The sequence below is a fragment of the Cyrtonyx montezumae genome, unplaced genomic scaffold (genome assembly GCF_038088225.1).
Source record: "Cyrtonyx montezumae isolate F1298 unplaced genomic scaffold, pur_monq_1.0 scaffold_57, whole genome shotgun sequence".
Lineage (NCBI taxonomy): Eukaryota > Metazoa > Chordata > Aves > Galliformes > Odontophoridae > Cyrtonyx > Cyrtonyx montezumae.
Window position 1 is genome coordinate 58797 of NW_027072064.1, and position 17780 is coordinate 76576.

General features: G+C 51.5%; 1 long non-coding RNA gene across 1 annotated transcript; it reads left to right on the forward strand.

Moving 5' to 3' along the window:
• Positions 1 to 334: 334 nt before the first annotated feature.
• On the forward strand, positions 335 to 17169 carry LOC136056609 (uncharacterized). The gene is made up of 5 exons (XR_010622960.1): positions 335 to 400; positions 7543 to 7593; positions 11131 to 11228; positions 11565 to 11779; positions 16830 to 17169. It is a non-coding gene; the product is annotated as an uncharacterized LOC136056609 (long non-coding RNA).
• The last annotated feature ends 611 nt before the right edge of the window (positions 17170 to 17780 follow it).

Sequence of the window (17780 nt, forward strand, 5' to 3'; positions counted from 1 at the left end):
CCCACCGCTAATTCTTGCATCTCTGTTTATTCGTTTCCTCCCTCATTCCCTCTCTAAAAGCCCAATGCCTGGAAGCCCCTGGAGAAGAAGAGGTTGGCCTCTTTCTGCCGGTGCTGTAGACTTCAGGGGTTGGTTGTTATCTTTGGTTATCTAGCTGTATGAGTGGTGTCAATTCTTCATAAAGCTAGATAACCGAAAGTAAAAATAACCCCATTACACGCCTGAGGAGGATGTGGAGAAGAAAGGAAATTCGTCGAAAGGAAGAGGAGGAAAACCAAGAGGAAAAAAAAAAAGAGAGAGAATGAAAGAAAGAAGATAAAGGAAATGAGAGGCGGAAAAAAAAAAAGAACTGAGGGGGAAAAAAAAAAGACAACTTTTTGAGACTGGAATGAAAACCGAGGTAGGATTTCATGATTTCTTTCCTTAAAAACCCCATTAAGATCCTATTTGTCTCCTGTGATGGTGGTTTTCCTGTGATCCTGGTTCTGTGCATGCAGAGGCAACGTCCCTCTCGAGCAAGACGGCGTTGTCGCCGTCCTCTCCTCGGCTGCTAACTAGAATTGAATTAACAAAGTAAAACTTCTGATCAGATTACGAATTAAGCCAAGTGCAGGGACCCATCCTCAAGGATGAACTTTCATTGCATAACCGCTCGCGTAGCATCAGAGAACCCATAAATCAATACAGATTACCACGCTGGATTATCTGTTTAATAAAGCAGCGACCGAGCACTGTTTATTAATGCTTGTTTTGCAAATATGAACACTTTCTCCTTTTTTTCCCCTCCTTCCCCCCTCTCCCCCCCCCTGCAATTTCCAATCTGTTGTCTATTTAGTTTCATTCCCTGACAGAGATAACTTGCTATCCGGATTAGAAAGAACGATGCGGTGATTTGGAAAATGGTTTCTCGCAGCTTTCTTTGTTTTTATTTTTGATTTCCCTCTCTCTCCAAGCATTCCCTTTCCTCTTTTAACCCTCTGCCCACGAACGTTTCTCTGACTCGAGATTCCAAGATCAGGGATTTATGAAAATCCATTGAATTTGTGGAAGAAACAGCACGAGGCGAATGGGGGGAACCTGATTTTTTTTTTATTATCTGAATGCCAATTCACACCAACCCTCTCTCCCTACACTGGCCTCTTCTTATGGGGTCTGAGATTTATTTTTTTTAACCTGCTCTGCTTTAGGAGGGGGCTGGGGGTCAGAGATTTGTGCTGGGTGCTTCCCACCCGCTGCTGTGGCCAAGCTGCCCAACCTGGAGACCCATTGGAAAATGCCTTCGAAGAACACAAAGCTCTTCGTGTGGGTTGGGATATGTGTTGCATACGATCTCAGAGTGGTGATTCCGGGAAGGGGGAGGGGGAAGAAACTCTTAATAATAAAAAATGTACATAAGCGATGGCTTATGAACTAATTTTGGAAAGGAGGATTGAGAGGATTGCAACTTAATGAAAAGCTCTTGGGAGAGGTGTAGAGAAGGAGCTGGCTTTTGACCTATGCTGGACCCGCTCGTTTTGCTCTTGTGCTCACCAGGACCTTCATTATTATTATTATTGCTTATTTATTTTTATTATTTTATTCGTTTTTATTTTTAAAGGGAGAGGGAGCGTGGAAGAAACTGTCCCTGGGACCTTGTGCGGGGGAAGGCTGTAGATGCAGCGTGAGAGATGAGGCACGCTCTTATCATGACCTTAATTTAATAAACAAGACCCCTTTCACCTCCCCACCCCCCAGCCCCGTAACAACTCGGTGCTTGTGCCACCTCCCTGCACCCATCCCCTCGGGGACAGCTCCAAGAAACCCCCCCTGCCCACCCCCTCTGGGTGTGCCTGGGTGCTGCTCTTGTTCTGCAGCCCACGCTGGGGCAGAGGGACGTTTCCATTGTGTCCCCTGCTGGGACTGGTGGCACATCCGAGGCCGAGAGGATGTGGCAGAGAGTGGAAGGATGGAAAGTGTTGAGTTTTGGTCTGTGGAGGGCTCCTACGTGGCTTGCCCTGTGCCCGAGCGTGGGATGGAGTTGGCCACCTGGCTTTGGTGACAGCAGGATGTCACCGTGCTGCTGTCCCCTGTGAGCTGCCCGGTGCCACCGGTGGACGTTTGGGTGTGGGTGGGCATCAGGCACAGCTTCGTGTCCTCGTGCAAGCAGCTCACTGGGGAAAATGCATGGGGACGAGGTGCGTTTATTGCTGGGGAGCAGCCACATGCCACCCTCCATTGGCCGATGGCTTTGATCTGGGGGGAGGGGGGATGGTGCCAATCAGGGGCTGGGAGCAGCGTGCCATCGTCTTTTGGTTTTCCCAGGTGACCAATCGTGGTGGGCACGGGGGTGAGGCGGCGCTGCCATAGGCTGTGGCGTGATGCTGTCACCTGCTCAGCTCTAACAAAGGCATGGGCAGAGATGGGGCTGGTGACCTGGGACGAGGGCAAAGCTCCACGGGGGATTTGGTGACCCATGGAGCAGGGGATGCTCAGCACCCAACCCGTTCCCCGTTGCAGGAATCACCCTGTGAGCGGCCCCATCTTAAGTGGGATGCAATCCTGCACTCCCAAATGGGAACCGATACTCAACCGCCCCATTTCTCCCACCCTGTGGGGCTCGGGATGCTGTCAGCCTCTCTGTGTCTTAGCAAAGCTTCTTTACAATCTCATTTTGTTGTAGCATGGCCATCCCCAGGCCTTGGGGAGCTGAAATCCTGCAGGCAGCTGTTCTCTACGTTTATTTTCTTTCCTCCTCTCCCCACTTTGCGTGCTGGTGATCGGAGCCCTGTGTGCTGGTGTGACGTTGATCTAAATTGCAGCTTATATGTGGCTGTTTAAGCTTGCTTGGACACTGTGATTTGAGTGGTTCACACTCAGCACTGTCTGCTCGCCTCTCTCTTGTGTCTCCCTAACTGCTGGAGACATTAATGGGAGGATAGGCTTGCATGTTCTGTATTGAGAGATCAGCTCTCCGTGTCCCCTTTCATGCTTGAAGCAGTGTGGTTGGAGCGAAAAAAATAAAGGAGTCAAGGCGATGCTAATTAATCAGTGGGTCAATGAGTGATTAAGAACCGACCTGTACCAATGCTGCTTCTGAAAAACGGTGACTTCCATTCAGTGCATCGTTTTCACTGTGAAATATCCCAGGAAGGAACCTGAGAGTGACTTCCTTGGAGCTCCTGCCTTAACGCTTGTGCCGGGGGGTGCAAAAATGCAGCGGATTAGATTGTTCGCTCGGAAAACCCTTTGCACCCCTCTGTCTGTGGCTGCAGTGAGGGTACCCCATCTCTGACCTCTCTGTAGAGCAGATTTCTGCCTGCAGCAGATGCGCTGCTCCCCTCCCTGCAGCTCACAGAGGTGTGAGGATGTGGAGAGATAAGAGAGACGTGCAGCTCATCCGGGTGACCGCGAACTCTCAGCCCGATACGATTAAGAAGTAGTTCAAAACAGCAACAAAATCAGGATTATTTTAATTCGAGGAACCACTTCTCACAGAAGGAGTTTTCTCCCGCTTTCTCTGGCAATTTTAAACTGGAAACAAAGGACTTTTGCATTTAAACAAATGGCTGAAGCCTTCTGAGGTCTCCAGTCCTCCCCGTCCGTCCCCGCCGTGATCCCACGGATCTCCTGTGCTATGGGCCAGGCAGGTGGGGAGAAGTGCAGTCACAAAGAAACCGTGTGTGTGTGTGTCTAAATGCAGGAATATCTGTGTTTTGAACCCCACGTAATTGCAGCAGGGTTGCGGTGCTGATGGATGGTTTCTGGTGATGCTCATGAGGGAGCGGTGGGGTTTGGGGATCTGTACCTCATCCCGTTCCCAAAGCGGTGTCAGGTCCGTGTGGGTCTGCTCTTCATTGTGCTGGGGATGTGTCTTTGTGCTGGGAGCAGCCGTTCCTCCCCAAATAATCAGGACTCCCGAGCCCTGAGGGTTTTCAAGGGTGTGATTTTCACGTTGGGATTATGACAAAGTGACGAGTGGGCGCGCTGAGTTGCTGGAGGAACCAAATCGGGCCCTGTTGAGTTTTGGCAGTGGGAACAGCAGCTTGGGGCCATGCTCTGCATGAACCATGTGCTGCTGAGCTCTGGCCCCTCTGCAGATCTGGGGCTTTGCAGTGCTCTACAACAGGGCTTGCCATGCCCTGCTGGACTCTGGGATGTCCAGTGCTACTTTTTCCCATACAGAGCATATAAAACAAGAGCGATGAGGGGCTTTCTCCAGTCCTACCCCCTCAGCAAGCCAACGTGGCACATGGCATCCACCAAATGGGAGTCGACGGGTGCCCTGGGGGGACAGCTGACGGTGGCAGGGAGGAAAATGCTGAGCTAGGAGCTGGTGGGGCTGCGGAGGTCGCTGAGATGCTCTGAGGGTGATTGGATGTGAAAGCAGAGCCTCTGGCAGCCTCCCTGCTCCTGTGTTGCAGGAGGCTTTGGTGGCCCGGGTAAATGTGACAGCACTGCCATCGAGAGTGTGGCCATAAAAACAATTCCAGGGCCGTGTTCTGGTTGCCCTGCAGGATTTTTTAAGGATGGAGACAGCAAAGTGTGCGTGGCAGCTCTGTTCTCTGCCTTCTCTAGAATGCAATGGAAAGGGGATGGCTGCTGGCTGGGGGACATGAGAGCAGGCAGGCGTCTGCAAAGAGGTGGTTGCCACGGTGGGTTTTGCAGGAAAAGATGGGCAGTGTGATGAGAGCTGAATCACAGGTCTCTGAGTGCTGCAGTCTATGAGGGTGGGAGCAGCTCCTGGCTAAATGTGCTCTGATCAGCGGTCTCGTGCTGGTGTAACATGAGGATTTGCCCTGCTGCTGCTGAGAGCCAGTGCTCGTGGCTACGATGCTGAGCTGTGTAATCCCTAAGCTGTGGCTCTGACAGCCCTAGGAGGTGTAAAAAATCATTCTAATTCCACTTTCAGGGCTTTTGGTGTCACCAGGGCAGGGACAAAGGGGGGCAGTGCCAAGTGTGCGCGCACTCGGCCTCAAATCCCGGGACCCAGATCTTGGGAAAGATGTGATCAGTAAGTGCTGGGGATGAGCATGAGTGGGTGTGACGTGGGCATCCACCCAGCCCGAAATTGTTTCTTTTGGAGGAAAAAAATGGACATATATATATATATATCTGTCCTTGGATCCATTCTGTTCCCTTTTGAAAGACACTACGTGGGTAACGGGGAGGAGATGGGGGACCACAGGACTGTGATTCCCTTTTGGAGGCACTGAGTGCTCCTTGGGAAGGAGGAAGAGCTTCCCTTGAGATTCTAGCTTTGTTCCAGCCCTTCCTCCTGCTCTACCTTTCAGCTCCATACCCTGCGACTAGAGCTGATGGGAGCTCTTTCTCTTAGGGAAAGGAACTGTGTCTTTGGATGACCTGGAAGAGCTCTCTGGAGATGCATGTGGAGTTGATGGGAAAGGCGTGGGGAAGTGAGAATGTAACTCTGGTTGCTGAGGGGTATGAGGGATGGAGTGTTCTTGGGAGCTGGGGTTGATGCCATGCGGAGCATGTTTGTGTCCAGTGGCTTGTGAGTGCTGCAGAGGGTGAATGGGCCCCTGATGGCAGTTTGCTCCCTTCCTCCACTTTGGTTTGGTTTCGAATAACCAAAGCCAGAAGAAACCTGTTCCCTCTTAAAACATATATATATAAGAAATAGATGAAGAAAAAAAAAAATCAAGTTTTATCTCAAGGCCATTCCTTTCCAGAGGGACAGGGTGCTTTCTGGAGCACACACTGCTCACGGCTGCAGAACCCACTGCTACGAGGCTCTCCGCTTTATGGGTTGCCATGGAAAACTGGGATTATTCAGCTTCAGCATGGGCAGAGGGGGCCAGCACCATCGTTTTGAACATGCACCGTGCTGGCCCTGGTGGGAGCCCCGGCATCCTCCGTGCTCTCCTCCTGCAGCCCCAGCCCCTTGGCTGGGCTCTTATCTCCAATAATCCTCCCATAAGAGGGCTTTCTGCTTGTTATGACACCCAGTGAAAGCGTGGGAGAAAGATCCTTTCTTCACCCTTGTCCTCCGCAGCCAGCCACTAGCCTGAATGGGAGGCTTTTTTGTGTCCCTGTGTGCCTGACTAATTGAGCTGAAGGACTTGCGTCTGGAAGGGCTTGAAAGGGACTTTTGTTGCTGCTGCAGAGTTTGTGGAAGGCGAATGAGCACTGCTTTCTTAGGGGAAGCGGGTCCTGGGCAAATTTGACTCTCGAGTGCTCACGCCTCTGAGTTCTTTGGGAAAATTAGAGAGGAAAAAAAAAAAAAGGGTGGTGGGCTTGCTTGCTTGCTTGCTTTTTTTTTTTTCTTGATGAAAAATGGAGTCCGACGCCCAAACGCTTTGTGTGGTGGTTTGAAAATAGGGCTGGAAAAGATGAGAAAATCGTGGTTTCAAAATGACCACACCACAGCCCCGTTCCCTGTGCTTCTCCAGGGCTGACACTTGAAGTCCAAATCTCATCCATGACCTTGGGAAGAATCATGATCCCACCACCCAGCAGCACTTCTCAGCTGTGTTCTGCCCCATGAGTGCCCACCAAGTACCCCAGGCACTGCCCGCACCCCTCAGTTTGCTGCTGCAAAATCCTCTTCCCCTTTTTGCTTTTGCTGTGATGGGGAGTCCTCATGCTCCAGGGGCTCTTCTTAGGGCATGGGGCTGTCCCATGAGTGCTGTCCTTGCATGATGGGATGAGCAAGCACTCGGTGCTGCCACAGGTTGTTCCATGCACGATGATTTCTGTTTGCCCTTGCTCATTTCTCATGACATCCTCATCCAGGATGGAGAAAACCAAGGACGGGAGGCAGAATGCAGCCAGGCTTTCTGACAGCAGTGCCTATGGCCATTGGTGCAGGTGGGAGAGGCTGCTCAGCTTCCCAGTGTCTCACCCCAGGCATGTTTCCCTACACCATGCACTTTCTAGGCCTTTTCTTGATGCTGCTGATGTGTATCTGTGTCGACAGAGCTGGAAAATCCAAGTGAGGACCAAGGCCTCGCGTCCCCCGATGGTGGCCATCCAAAATTGCTCATCTTTTCCCCTTTGACCACCAACTTCTGCAAACAATGCTTTCTCTTAACGCCTCAGTGTGAAATTTCTTCTTTTTTTTCCCTTCTCTTTATCATTTTTCCTTTTTTTCCCCCCCCTCCCTTTATCCTTCTCCCCAGCTCATTCTCCAAGCTGCCAGGCTGTGCTCCTATAAATGCTGATAAACGTGTCCAGTTTACCAGTGGGATTCTGGCACAAAGCATCTGGGAACGTTTTGGGAAGATGACTTACAATGGGGTGGGATGGAGGCTGTGTGTCTTGGGGTCTCCATGCCCCACAAGGTGCTGCTTTATGCCTCAGGGCCAAAGAGGCATTGGGAAACAGAGCAGAGGGGAGCGAGGCAACTGGGGATGGCTTCTGATGGGGTAGAAAAGGAGGAGGAAGGAGAAACGAAGAGAATAAGCAGGAGTTCCTTCAAAAATAATAATAATAATGGTGAGAACGGTGCCTAACGCTTTTCCTACATGACTCAGGGGGGAGGGAGGGGGGTTATAAAGTCGAGCCATTTCCACACTGTGCTAAAACCATGAACTCTCCTTTCAGCCGTCTCCGCTCCTCCCTTTGCTGCAGCGCCGGGGATGCCGCTGACACCAGGTATGTGCTAAGCAAATCCCACCCCAGTCACCATCCCCTCCTAAACGACAATTTACACTCTATTCATGCGCTCCTAAGGAAGCACGGCAGAAGTTTGCTTTCTCAGCGCCCGTGATGTGATAATGATGCTGCTTCTTAGTCATTAGCCATAAGTAGCTGTTGGCGCCGGGACGGCTGCACCCACCAGCCTCCCGCCTCCGACCGTGTTTGCATTTAATTCATAGAAAAATAAAAGAAATATCGGAAATCAGGTTTAAGAATGAAAATTCCCCCATTTGCAGTTTTCTGGAATCACAGATGTAGTTGGAAATCGGGGCCAGAGCTGAAGGCAACCGGAGGAGGTGCACTCAGCAGCAGAGCACGCCTGGTAGATTCCCAGCTAGAGGACAGAGAGTAAATACAGAAACCCACATCACTTTTATTTTTATTCCTCCCTCATCCTTTTTATTCTTTGGCTAAGGAGGGGTTCACGCTTTAATTTATTTCTTTTTGACACTCGAGGCTTGCGGAAATGCTCAGCGTGTCCTCTTGCGATGCGGCCCGAGAGAGCGCATTCCAACGCACGGGAACGCGACATTATTATCGCTAATCAATAAGAGCAAAGCAATTAATGACTCTGTGCATGCATCTCAGCCCCCTGCAGCAGGCACGGGGCTCTGCCCTGGGGTTTTTGCTTCGAGCCCAGTGTGGCCTTGGCGACCTTGGAGCATCCCAGGCAGACTGCGGCATCGCCGCATCACGGCCACGGTTTCCCACGTTCTCCCTCCCTCCCAGGTGATAACGCCATGAAAAATGGCATCACTTCTTCCCTTTGATTTACCCTTTTTTTTTTTTCTTCTCCTTGATGCCAAATATATACATAAAGAGAAGGCTGGAATTTCACAGATGTATTTTTTTTTTTGCTGGGGACGATGGGACGGTGGCTCCGCGCCATCCTGGATGCGAACAGCCAAACCTTGGAGGGTACCACCACCCATGCACCACAGTGACGTATTTCACATCTGTTTCATAGCAGCCTGATTTTTTTTTCATTGTTTCCCCCCCCTGCCCCCCTTTATTTTTCCTTTTTCCTTTTTCTCCTTCCATTTCTGCATTTCAGCCTTTGTCTCATCTCTCCCACCAGCGTCTAACGAAGGGGCAGCCACTCCCACGCCAATGGGGTTTTTGTTGTTCTTGTTTTCCTGGTGCTTTGTTCCCCTCTTCCACCCTCCCCATGGCCCTCGTCCCATGCTTTTGGGGACCCCAGTGATGAGGGCACGGGGTTGGGGTGCCTGGGGAAGGACGGAGAAGCACAAAGCCCGAGCACGACGAGGGCTCTTGTTGTCATGGTTGTGCGCGAAAGAGTTAACCCATTAGAAATTCTGAGCCCTTCTTCCGATAGTTAAACCTGATTTGCATGCATTTGCATAATGAATGTCATTTGCATTCCTGGAGGTTGGCTACTTCTGTGGGAAAAGTCAAAGCGGGATTGCAGGGAGGGCGAAGGGGGGGGGGGGGGGGGGTCGGCAAAGAAAGAAGGGAAGATTTCCCCGCGCCCCACGCGCATCCCTGCCCCCTCCGTTGTCCTCGCCCGAACACTGCATGGCTTTTTTTTTCTTTTCCCCCCCATTTTTTCCCCCCTCCATGCCTTCCTGCCTCTCCCTTCCATAGGACGCATAAAGCCAAGGGCGGATGGGCCGCGTCGAGGCGAGCGCATCCTTCCCGCTTCCTCCCTCCTCCTCCCACCCCCCTTCCCCTCTTTTAATTTCCCCCTTCTATTTCTATCTTGGCTCCTGTTCCCGGCACCCTCATCCGCAGGGGGCTGCGGCCCTCTCCCTCCCCTCTCTGTGGGTGCATGCGTGCTGGAACGGTAGCAGAAAGGGAAAAAAAAGGTGCGAGCCACCATTTTAGGCAGCCGACATAAAATGGCCGATCCTTGCTCATGGCTGCAGCCGCCCCACATCCCTGCCGCCTGTCCCAAATCCCACCCATGGCCCCACGCCCCACTCGTGCCCCGTGTGCTCATCCCAGCCTCGTTCACCTTCGTTTTCCCTTTCCCACCCATGGCGTTCACCCCAGCATCACCCCCAAATCTCCTTTTGAATCACTTCACATTTCCTCAACAGGGATGAGACCAACGTGAGTGTCTGATCCTTTCTATGAGGTTTTTTGGGATGATCATTAAACGTTGCTCCACGTCAAGGGGGATATATATCTATTTTTTTTCCCCAAACAATCTTGTTGTGGCTTCAGCCCACGTTTGTATTTTCACATATTGCAGAAATATTAGCGAAGCAACTGTTGGATTATGTTTTTTCCCCCGTTTATTGGACTAGAAAAAAATCCCTGCCATGAGAACGTTTAAAGGTGGAGTGGTGGGGAGGGGGGAAAGATAATATCAACACAAAACTCAACCATGACCATCCTTGCACTGTGAGTGGCTGCTGGTTTTAGGTGGTGATCTCAGTGCTCTGTGAGGTTGCGTTGGTGCTTCCTAATTTCTCCCCATCTGTTGCCATGAGAGCGAGAAACCTGGAAGTCTGAATATGTAGAATGAGCTGAACCCCGGATCTTGGTTTTTTTTTTTTCCCATTGGGTTGGAGCATGAGCTCTGTCACCCCATACCCATTTTTTGAGGCTGAGGTGCCCCACGGAGGCACTGATCCCTCGGAGGTGACCCAGCACATCCAGCCCCACGCGTGCAGGAATGGGAACTCATTGCCTAACGCTTGCAAAAATGCACTAAGGCTCTTAGCTGCTCAGCTGAGCCGGGGCTGCTCAGCTGATTTCTCACTGCTTGGATTGGGGGGGTGGATCTTTGTGCCTTTTTCTCGCTTTTTGTGCTGGGACGTGGTCGTGGAGTGGACGTGGACTGGAGGATGGAGCTTTGGCATCGCTGCTCTGTGTTGCTGAGCCTCCATCCTTGGCTTATTGCTTCCTTACCACTGCTCTTCTCTGGTTTCTATGCTTTTATCAATGATCTATGGGACTGAAGGGCAAGAGAAAAGGATCTTTCTCTGGCCCCAGTGCCTTCCCCTATTAAAAATACCAAGTAAATTCTGCACTGGGCGCTTAAATCTATGTGTGGCCCACGAATCGCCATGGATTAAGCAGGGTTAATGTGGAAGGAAAATACACGTGGCAAACCAATATGAAAAAAACAAAATAAATCAGGGCTGGCAACCTGGAACAGCACAGAGCAGCGGGGTGGGGAAAGCAGCACGTGGTTCCACTGAGCTCCAGCACCACTGCTGCGGGGCTGCCCTGGATGGATATGCCAGGGCACTCTGAATCCCCAGATCTGCACAAACTCAGGGTCGTGGGGCTGGGATTGAGTTTTTCAGCAGCTTCCCATGAGGCAGGTGCAAAAATCGGGTTCTTTTGAATCATGGGGTTTGTGGCATTTGGCTCTGCCTCGTAACTCCTGGGCTGGAGGTCCATGGGGAGGAGGGATGCTGGGTGAGTTCTGTGGCCATAATCACCTGCAGTGCTGCTGGGGAGGGTACTGGCGCTGATATTTATCTCACTCTCATCCCCTTTTCTCTTTTTCCCCTCTAGGGCAGAGTGTGGCTTCCCCTGCTGTGGTGCTCCACTTGTTTCTTGACCAACCAAGAGCTCTGCTTGAATCCTGGTGGATGTTCATGTGGAATTTCCTGGTAAGAGCCTTGATTTTCATGGCAATGCATAATTCAAGCCCCTCGGACTGAGCAGGCTCCAGCACCAGCCCCGTGGGCTCAAGGACCACAATATAGGGAGCATGGTCACGCTTCTCACTATGCACTGCCCAGCTTCTCACACCCCTACAGTTTCATTTCAAGATCTCTTATTGCTGTTTTGTTCACCTCCAATCCTTCAAACCCTCGGGCAGCATCCTTTGAGGTGCTTATTTGCTGTCCTGTAAGCGTTAAATCTGGGATTGGAGGGTAAGGAAGGTGATGCTGTTGCTTGTGATTTTTAACTTAGATCATGTCTCACTATTTGCATGAACACAGGAGGCAAGGAAAAGCCACCCCACAGCCACAGCAGAGCCTGGACATGGGGAGCTGCTAGCAGGACCCATCTCGGGGACATAGCCACTGTGTGTGCCTCCCTCCATCCTCCTCCTCCCAGCAGTTGCTGGCCTGGAGCAGCGCAGAGCAAGCCTGGCATCGAGCTGTAGGGACACCAGGAGCACTCTGGGGACAGGACACAGCACCAAGCCACACTGGTGAGACTGAGGGGCACTGTGGGGGGTACAGGTGAGGCACTGGAGCTGTGGAGGGCCCGAGGGGACAGGGCATTTATTGACGTGGCGCAGCTGAAGCGGGTGCTCTGCCAGTGGTCAAGGCTGAGCCACAAACTGAGTATTGTTCCCCAGTAGGTTCAGCACATTTTCCCCACTCCCCCTCCCTTCCCCTTTCCTCTCCTCTCGCCTTCGCACAAAGATGTCATTGTGCCTGGAGCTTGGTGATGGCAGCGTTGTTATTTGGTTCAAAAAAAAAAAAAAATAAAGAGAGAAAAGAAAGAAGTGGGGAGGGGGGGGACCCAACAAGGTGAAGAGGTTTAAATCAGCTTAGCCCAAATGCCAATTAAAAACCAAAGAGGATTAGGCTTGTGATCAGCAGAATAGACCATCATTGTGCCCGGCTGAGGGTCCCCGCTCTGGGTCCTGCTGTGGTGGTGCTCTCCAAGCAGTGTGTCCAGGGTGTGGGCAATGAAACCCCTGGGGTTTGTGGTGGGAGCACCTTTTCTTCCATGTGTTATTTTTTGAAGCACATGCAAGTACTCTCGCCTTGGTAGGAGCTGAGGTGAACAAGGAGAGCTCTAGGTCTCTCTACCAGGGGAAGGTCTTCCCTGAATGAATCTTGGGTGCCGTTGTCATCGAGCTGTCCTCACAGGGGCATGAGGGGATCATTCCAATCTCTGCTCCCTGACAGTGTGCATCACCCTGGGCCCTGGCGATGGCAAAACACATGAGCTGTCCTGCAGCCAGGGAGTCAAAGAATCACCTGAGCGGGCAAGAGCTCCAAGATGAAATGCAACCATGAACCTGACCTGCTGCATTCTGTCCTTGTCGTGTCCCCTAGTGCCTCAAGGCTTCACGCACCTGCTCCGTGGCCTGTTACTCTCTGTTCAGCTCAGTGCTCCTGTGCCATCCTCCAGCTTGGAGGAATTGAGCTCTCGAAAGCTGTGCGGTGATGCTCGTGAGGAGCCCATGGTCCTGGTGGTACCCTGGGTGGGTGAGAGGTGGCTGTGTGTGCTCTGCTCTGCTCTGAACATCTCTCCCCAGGCACCTTTGCCCTGGCTAGCATGCTTCTTGCAGTGATACAGCTGTTCTGGTGAGGGGCTTTGCCTCATAGGATGTGGCTGTAGGATGGAGATTGTGCCTTCCTGCTCCTGGGGTTCAGCTGTTAAGCTCCAGCATCTCTACTGAATGGGCACAGCCTGAGACCCTTCTTCTTCAGCCTGGTGGTGCCTGGGGATTGGTGTTCTCAGGGACTGAGAGCCCACAGGATCCTGTCCCATAGGGATCTTTCCCTTTGCTGGTAAAAGCTCGTGGAAGAAGCTCTGCTGAGCTGTGGAGCCACCAGCAACAAATGCAAGATGCTCCAGGTCTTGAGCCATAGAGAGGAAATAGGGGAAAAAAAAAGGCCTTTTTAGACTTAGTAGGAGAACCTGGACACTCCAAATATCAGCAGAGGGAGCACAGTCACAGAGTGCAGAGCATGGGTGCTCAGGGCAGGAAGCAGGGATGCTGCTGCTGGGGAGGTGAGGACAGCAAAGGGACTTTCTCCCTACACTCATCACCCAAACTCAGTGCCCAAAGGTGCTGCACCCTCCCTACCCAGGGATGCTGATGGGCACCCAGCGAGCTCAGAGGCTGTGGGATCAGGGAGAGGGGACCAGCCCCATCCCCTTTTGTCACCGCCGTGTAATTTATGATATGAGAGAGGACCATTGTCTGGGCCCATCCTGTATTTTTCCGAGGGCTTTGCCTCTCTTCCCAGCCCCCCGCTGTGCCGCCACTACTGTACCGTTGCTATGGGACGTGCTCCCCGCGCCGCCGCTATGCGAGCAGAACCAGGGAGGGCTGTGCTCTGTGCCTGGACCCATCTGGAGCCCCAAGCCCCTCTGCCTGCAGCATTGCAGCCCCGCTGACGTGCCCAGAGCCTGGGAATGGGGCTTTCAGCCCTTCCAAGTTCACGGCCACCGGAGGCATTCAGCTGCCGGGGGGGCAGTGGGAGCAGGGCCGTTTGGCTCCATTCTCCCTTCCCCTCCGCCTTTCAGCGGCGCGATGTCCTCGCCGCATACAGATCCCCCATCCCTTTCTCCTCCTGACAAGTGCACACATAAATAAATTACCCCCACCGGGCGAGTGTGGAACAATCTGTCCCCTAAATTCTATTCATCGCCAGACAGGACCCATTATTCCCCCGATTAAAGCCGCTGGAGTAGCTTGCAAGGGTTACAGTTACTCTGTCAAACTGTAAATAAGACACTAAAAATAAAGGGTGCTGGTGAGAGAGGGAGAGAGAGGGGGAAAGGGAAGCCAGACTAATGCCTGCTGCTAGGGAAACCGAATGAATCCCTAATGACGCCTGTGTACAAACAGCAAATAATGAAGGAAAAGTGACAAACGGACCTCAGCCACGCTATGGGCTGCAGGAGGCTCCGTGTCACCCCACTCCCATAGGGCCAGCAAAGGCGTGGGGAGGATCCAGACCTTGCTTTGCTTAAATAGAGGTGCAGGTGATGTGCTTATTTTCTGGGTGCATTACGCACTGGAGATCTCCTGGCCTGGGGGATATTTTCTCTGCCTGAGCCTGACACAGGGGAGCATCCATCAGCCGTGCTCACAGAGCAGAGGGCTGTGAGGTGTCCCCCAGTGGATGAGCTGATCCCAAGCACTGTGCCCTGGCCCCTCACCAGTGACGGATTGCAGTGTGGGAAGCATCCAGCTTTGGAAAGCCTCTTTGGATGCAATCCATTTCCCCTCTCGCAGCTCGCTTGTCAGACAGAAAAAGGTGCAGGTGTTCACTTCTCCTCCTCTCGTACTGCAAAGCACAAGACGAGAGGCCAAAGCTCACAGGCAACATGCTCACATGGGGTTTTCTTCAGTTCCAATCGGGCAAAGACATAAGGGGTTTATTTCAGATCCATCTCAAAGTGTTCCCATTGCTGCCAGCCTCGTGTGCTGGGAAAAGCCACTGGGCTGAGGCTGCCCATGAGCACTGACACACAGCTGGGGATCCTTGCTCAGGGAAGCTTGGAAAACCTGCAGCAAGGAGAGGCACAGTGTGGGGCATCTCCAGGTGATGCTGAAGCTCATCCGGGGAAGATGGAGCCCAAGAAGTGGCAATGGGGACCTGGAGAAGATGTCCTGGGTGGGAAGTGCTGCAGCCAGCCCTCCTGCAGCAGAGCCACACGCTGGGAGTTCACAGATGCTCATAATCCCTCCAGAAGCATTGCTCACTCCAACACCGTTCCCAAGCCAGGCCAAACTGGGGCAGATCAGCTTTCCTCCACCTCAGGGTGGGGAAAAAACTGAACAAAACACACACACACACAAAGAACAAACGAAAAACCCTTTCCACCCCCTCTTCCTGGCTGTGAAGCCATGCAGCTCCAAGCAGAGTTCCCCCTGCTCTGCTCCTCCCCCTCCTCCTAACCCTAACCCTGTCCTCAGTGGTTACTCTGCTGGGGACAGAGCCCCAGTGGTCACATAACCCTGGAGCAGTGCTGCTGCTCCCGATAGAGACATGCAGGGCTGGGGAGGTGGGTGCAAGAGGAAATGCCCAAGTTCCCCACTCCAGCTGGATAAAGATAGAGAACAACTTGGGAAAACACGCTTACTGCTGATTTTACGTTGAGTTTTCATTTATTAATGGAAGGAGAGGTTCTCCTCCACGGCTGCAGAGGCACGGTGCTTGGTGAGCCTGGCATTTGCTGGCCCTTGGGAAAGCTCCTCTTGGTCACGTGCAGCCCACGTTTGCCCGTGGCCACTGGGAGAGATGTGGAAAATCAGGCAGACCCTTGGAATTCGCTCTCCTCATTCCAGTGCTGAGAGGTTTTACATCTGACATCCCTCTCTCGTTCAACCCAGATCATCCAAGTGAGTTGTCTCTTCCACCTATGGACGCCATCTAGGAATGCTCATTTAGTGCTGCTTAAGAGCTTATGGGAGCTCAAGGATTTGGATGAGGTGAACCTTCCCTTTGATTGAATCCTAAATTCCAGACTGTGGAGGTGTTTGCTGGCATAGCAAGCACACGGAGCACGCACAAAATAACAGCCAGGTAGCTTGCATGGCTAAATCACTCATTTTTTTTTTTTTAATTTTCATTATAACCTCCTTTTAAAGTCCATTTAAATGCTTCCCTGCAGGCTCGTATGAGGGCTGTTAAGGGCTTCATTTGAATAAATAAGTGTAGAGGTACAGGAGGAGCATCCCCACTGCCCCCTGGATGCCCCAGCACCAGTAATAGCATCAGAAAGCGGGCGAGCGGGGAAGGAGCTCCATGCTATATATTCCATAAAGTAGAGTAATTAAGTATTACTAGTTTTGATGACTTCAAACAGAGTGACTCCGGGAAATAAGCCCCTTCTTTATAATTAGTGGGATTTCCGTTGCATCAAATGGGGAGATTGATTCTTTAATCTGCTCACATGCTTTTGATTTGGTCTCTCAGCCGCTTGTACCAACTGCTTCCACTCCCTGCTCTTGCTGATAAAACCTTGCAAAGGAGATTTTGGGAAGGCATGACCCGAGCTGAGGTCTGGGATTTTTGTTCTGTGTGGTTGTTTTGTGTGTTCTTAAGTTGCCTGAGATGGTGGCAAACACAAGACGTGCATTTTTAGCATCCACCTCAGGCCGGGTGATCGGTGGTGATCTGTCGCCGCTCTGCAGCGTGTTGCTCCGTCCATGCGTGCTCTGAGCACCCCCAAAATGAGCACATTGCAGAGCACAGCCCCAGGGAGCACAAGGATGGGGGCAGGATCACCTTGGCTTGGCCCCTCATGAGCAGCAATGTCGAGCACAGGTCACGCAATTAGGGAGTGGGGAGCGTGTAACTGTGCAATTATGCAAATGGGGACCAAAATCACTGTTTTCAGCAGAAACGCCTGAAGATGAAGGCAGGAGCTCCGTGCAGCCTGGATTTAAGCAGGGAGCTCCATCATGACCCCATGGGGACGGGCAGGGAGAGGATGGCACCAGGGCCAGATCAAAGCCTTGAACGGTGGCACCCATATTTACAGCAGCTTTCTTCTGTTTCCAGGTGGAGAACGCAAAGCCAGAAGAGGGAAAAGAGAAACAGAAGAAGAAAAGGAAGGAAACAAAAGTCTCCAAACTCGGGAAATCTGTGTTAATTGCTTACAAATGTCTCTGTCTAAATGAAAAAAAGAAAAAAATGATCGAATCGCTGTTGTAGTGCTTTTTTTTTTTTGACAGCCTGTCTGTTACATATATATATATATTAAATATTCATGCACCAAAATCTAATTACTAGGCAAATTTAATGATAATGAAATGAAGGCACTTTAGCAGAAAGCATGGGACCTTGTTAATATTTTCTCAGCCTCTGCCTTGTTTGTATTTTTTTAAGTATATATATTTTTTTTCACAGCACCCTTTCTTGCAGTGAAGAAAGAGGAATTGCCAATAAAATAAAACTCGGATTGATGGAAATGTTTGCGGTGGTTCTTTGTGTAATGGTGGGGAATTTGGGGAGGTGGTTAAAGGTGTTGAATGAAAAAAAATATCAACTGAGATGGAAATATCAAATCAGATGGAATATTGCTGTTAGAGAGGGGAAAGGAAGGAAGGAAGGAAGGAAGGAAGGAAGGAAGGAAGGAAGGAAGGAAGGAAGGAAGGAAGGAAGGAAGGAAGGAAGGAAGGAAGGAAGGAAGGAAGGAAGGAAGGAAGGAAGGAAGGAAGGAAGGAAGGAAGGAAGGAAGGAAGGAAGGAAGGAAGGAAGGAAGGAAGGAAGGAAGGAAGGAAGGAAGGAAGGAAGGAAGGAAGGAAGGAAGGAAGGAAGGAAGGAAGGAAGGAAGGAAGGAAGGAAGGAAGGAAGGAAGGAAGGAAGGAAGGAAGGAAGGAAGGAAGGAAGGAAGGAAGGAAGGAAGGAAGGAAGGAAGGAAGGGAAGGAAGGAAGGAAGGAAGGAAGGAAGGAAGGAAGGAAGGAAGGAAGGAAGGAAGGAAGGAAGGAAGGAAGGAAGGAAGGAAGGAA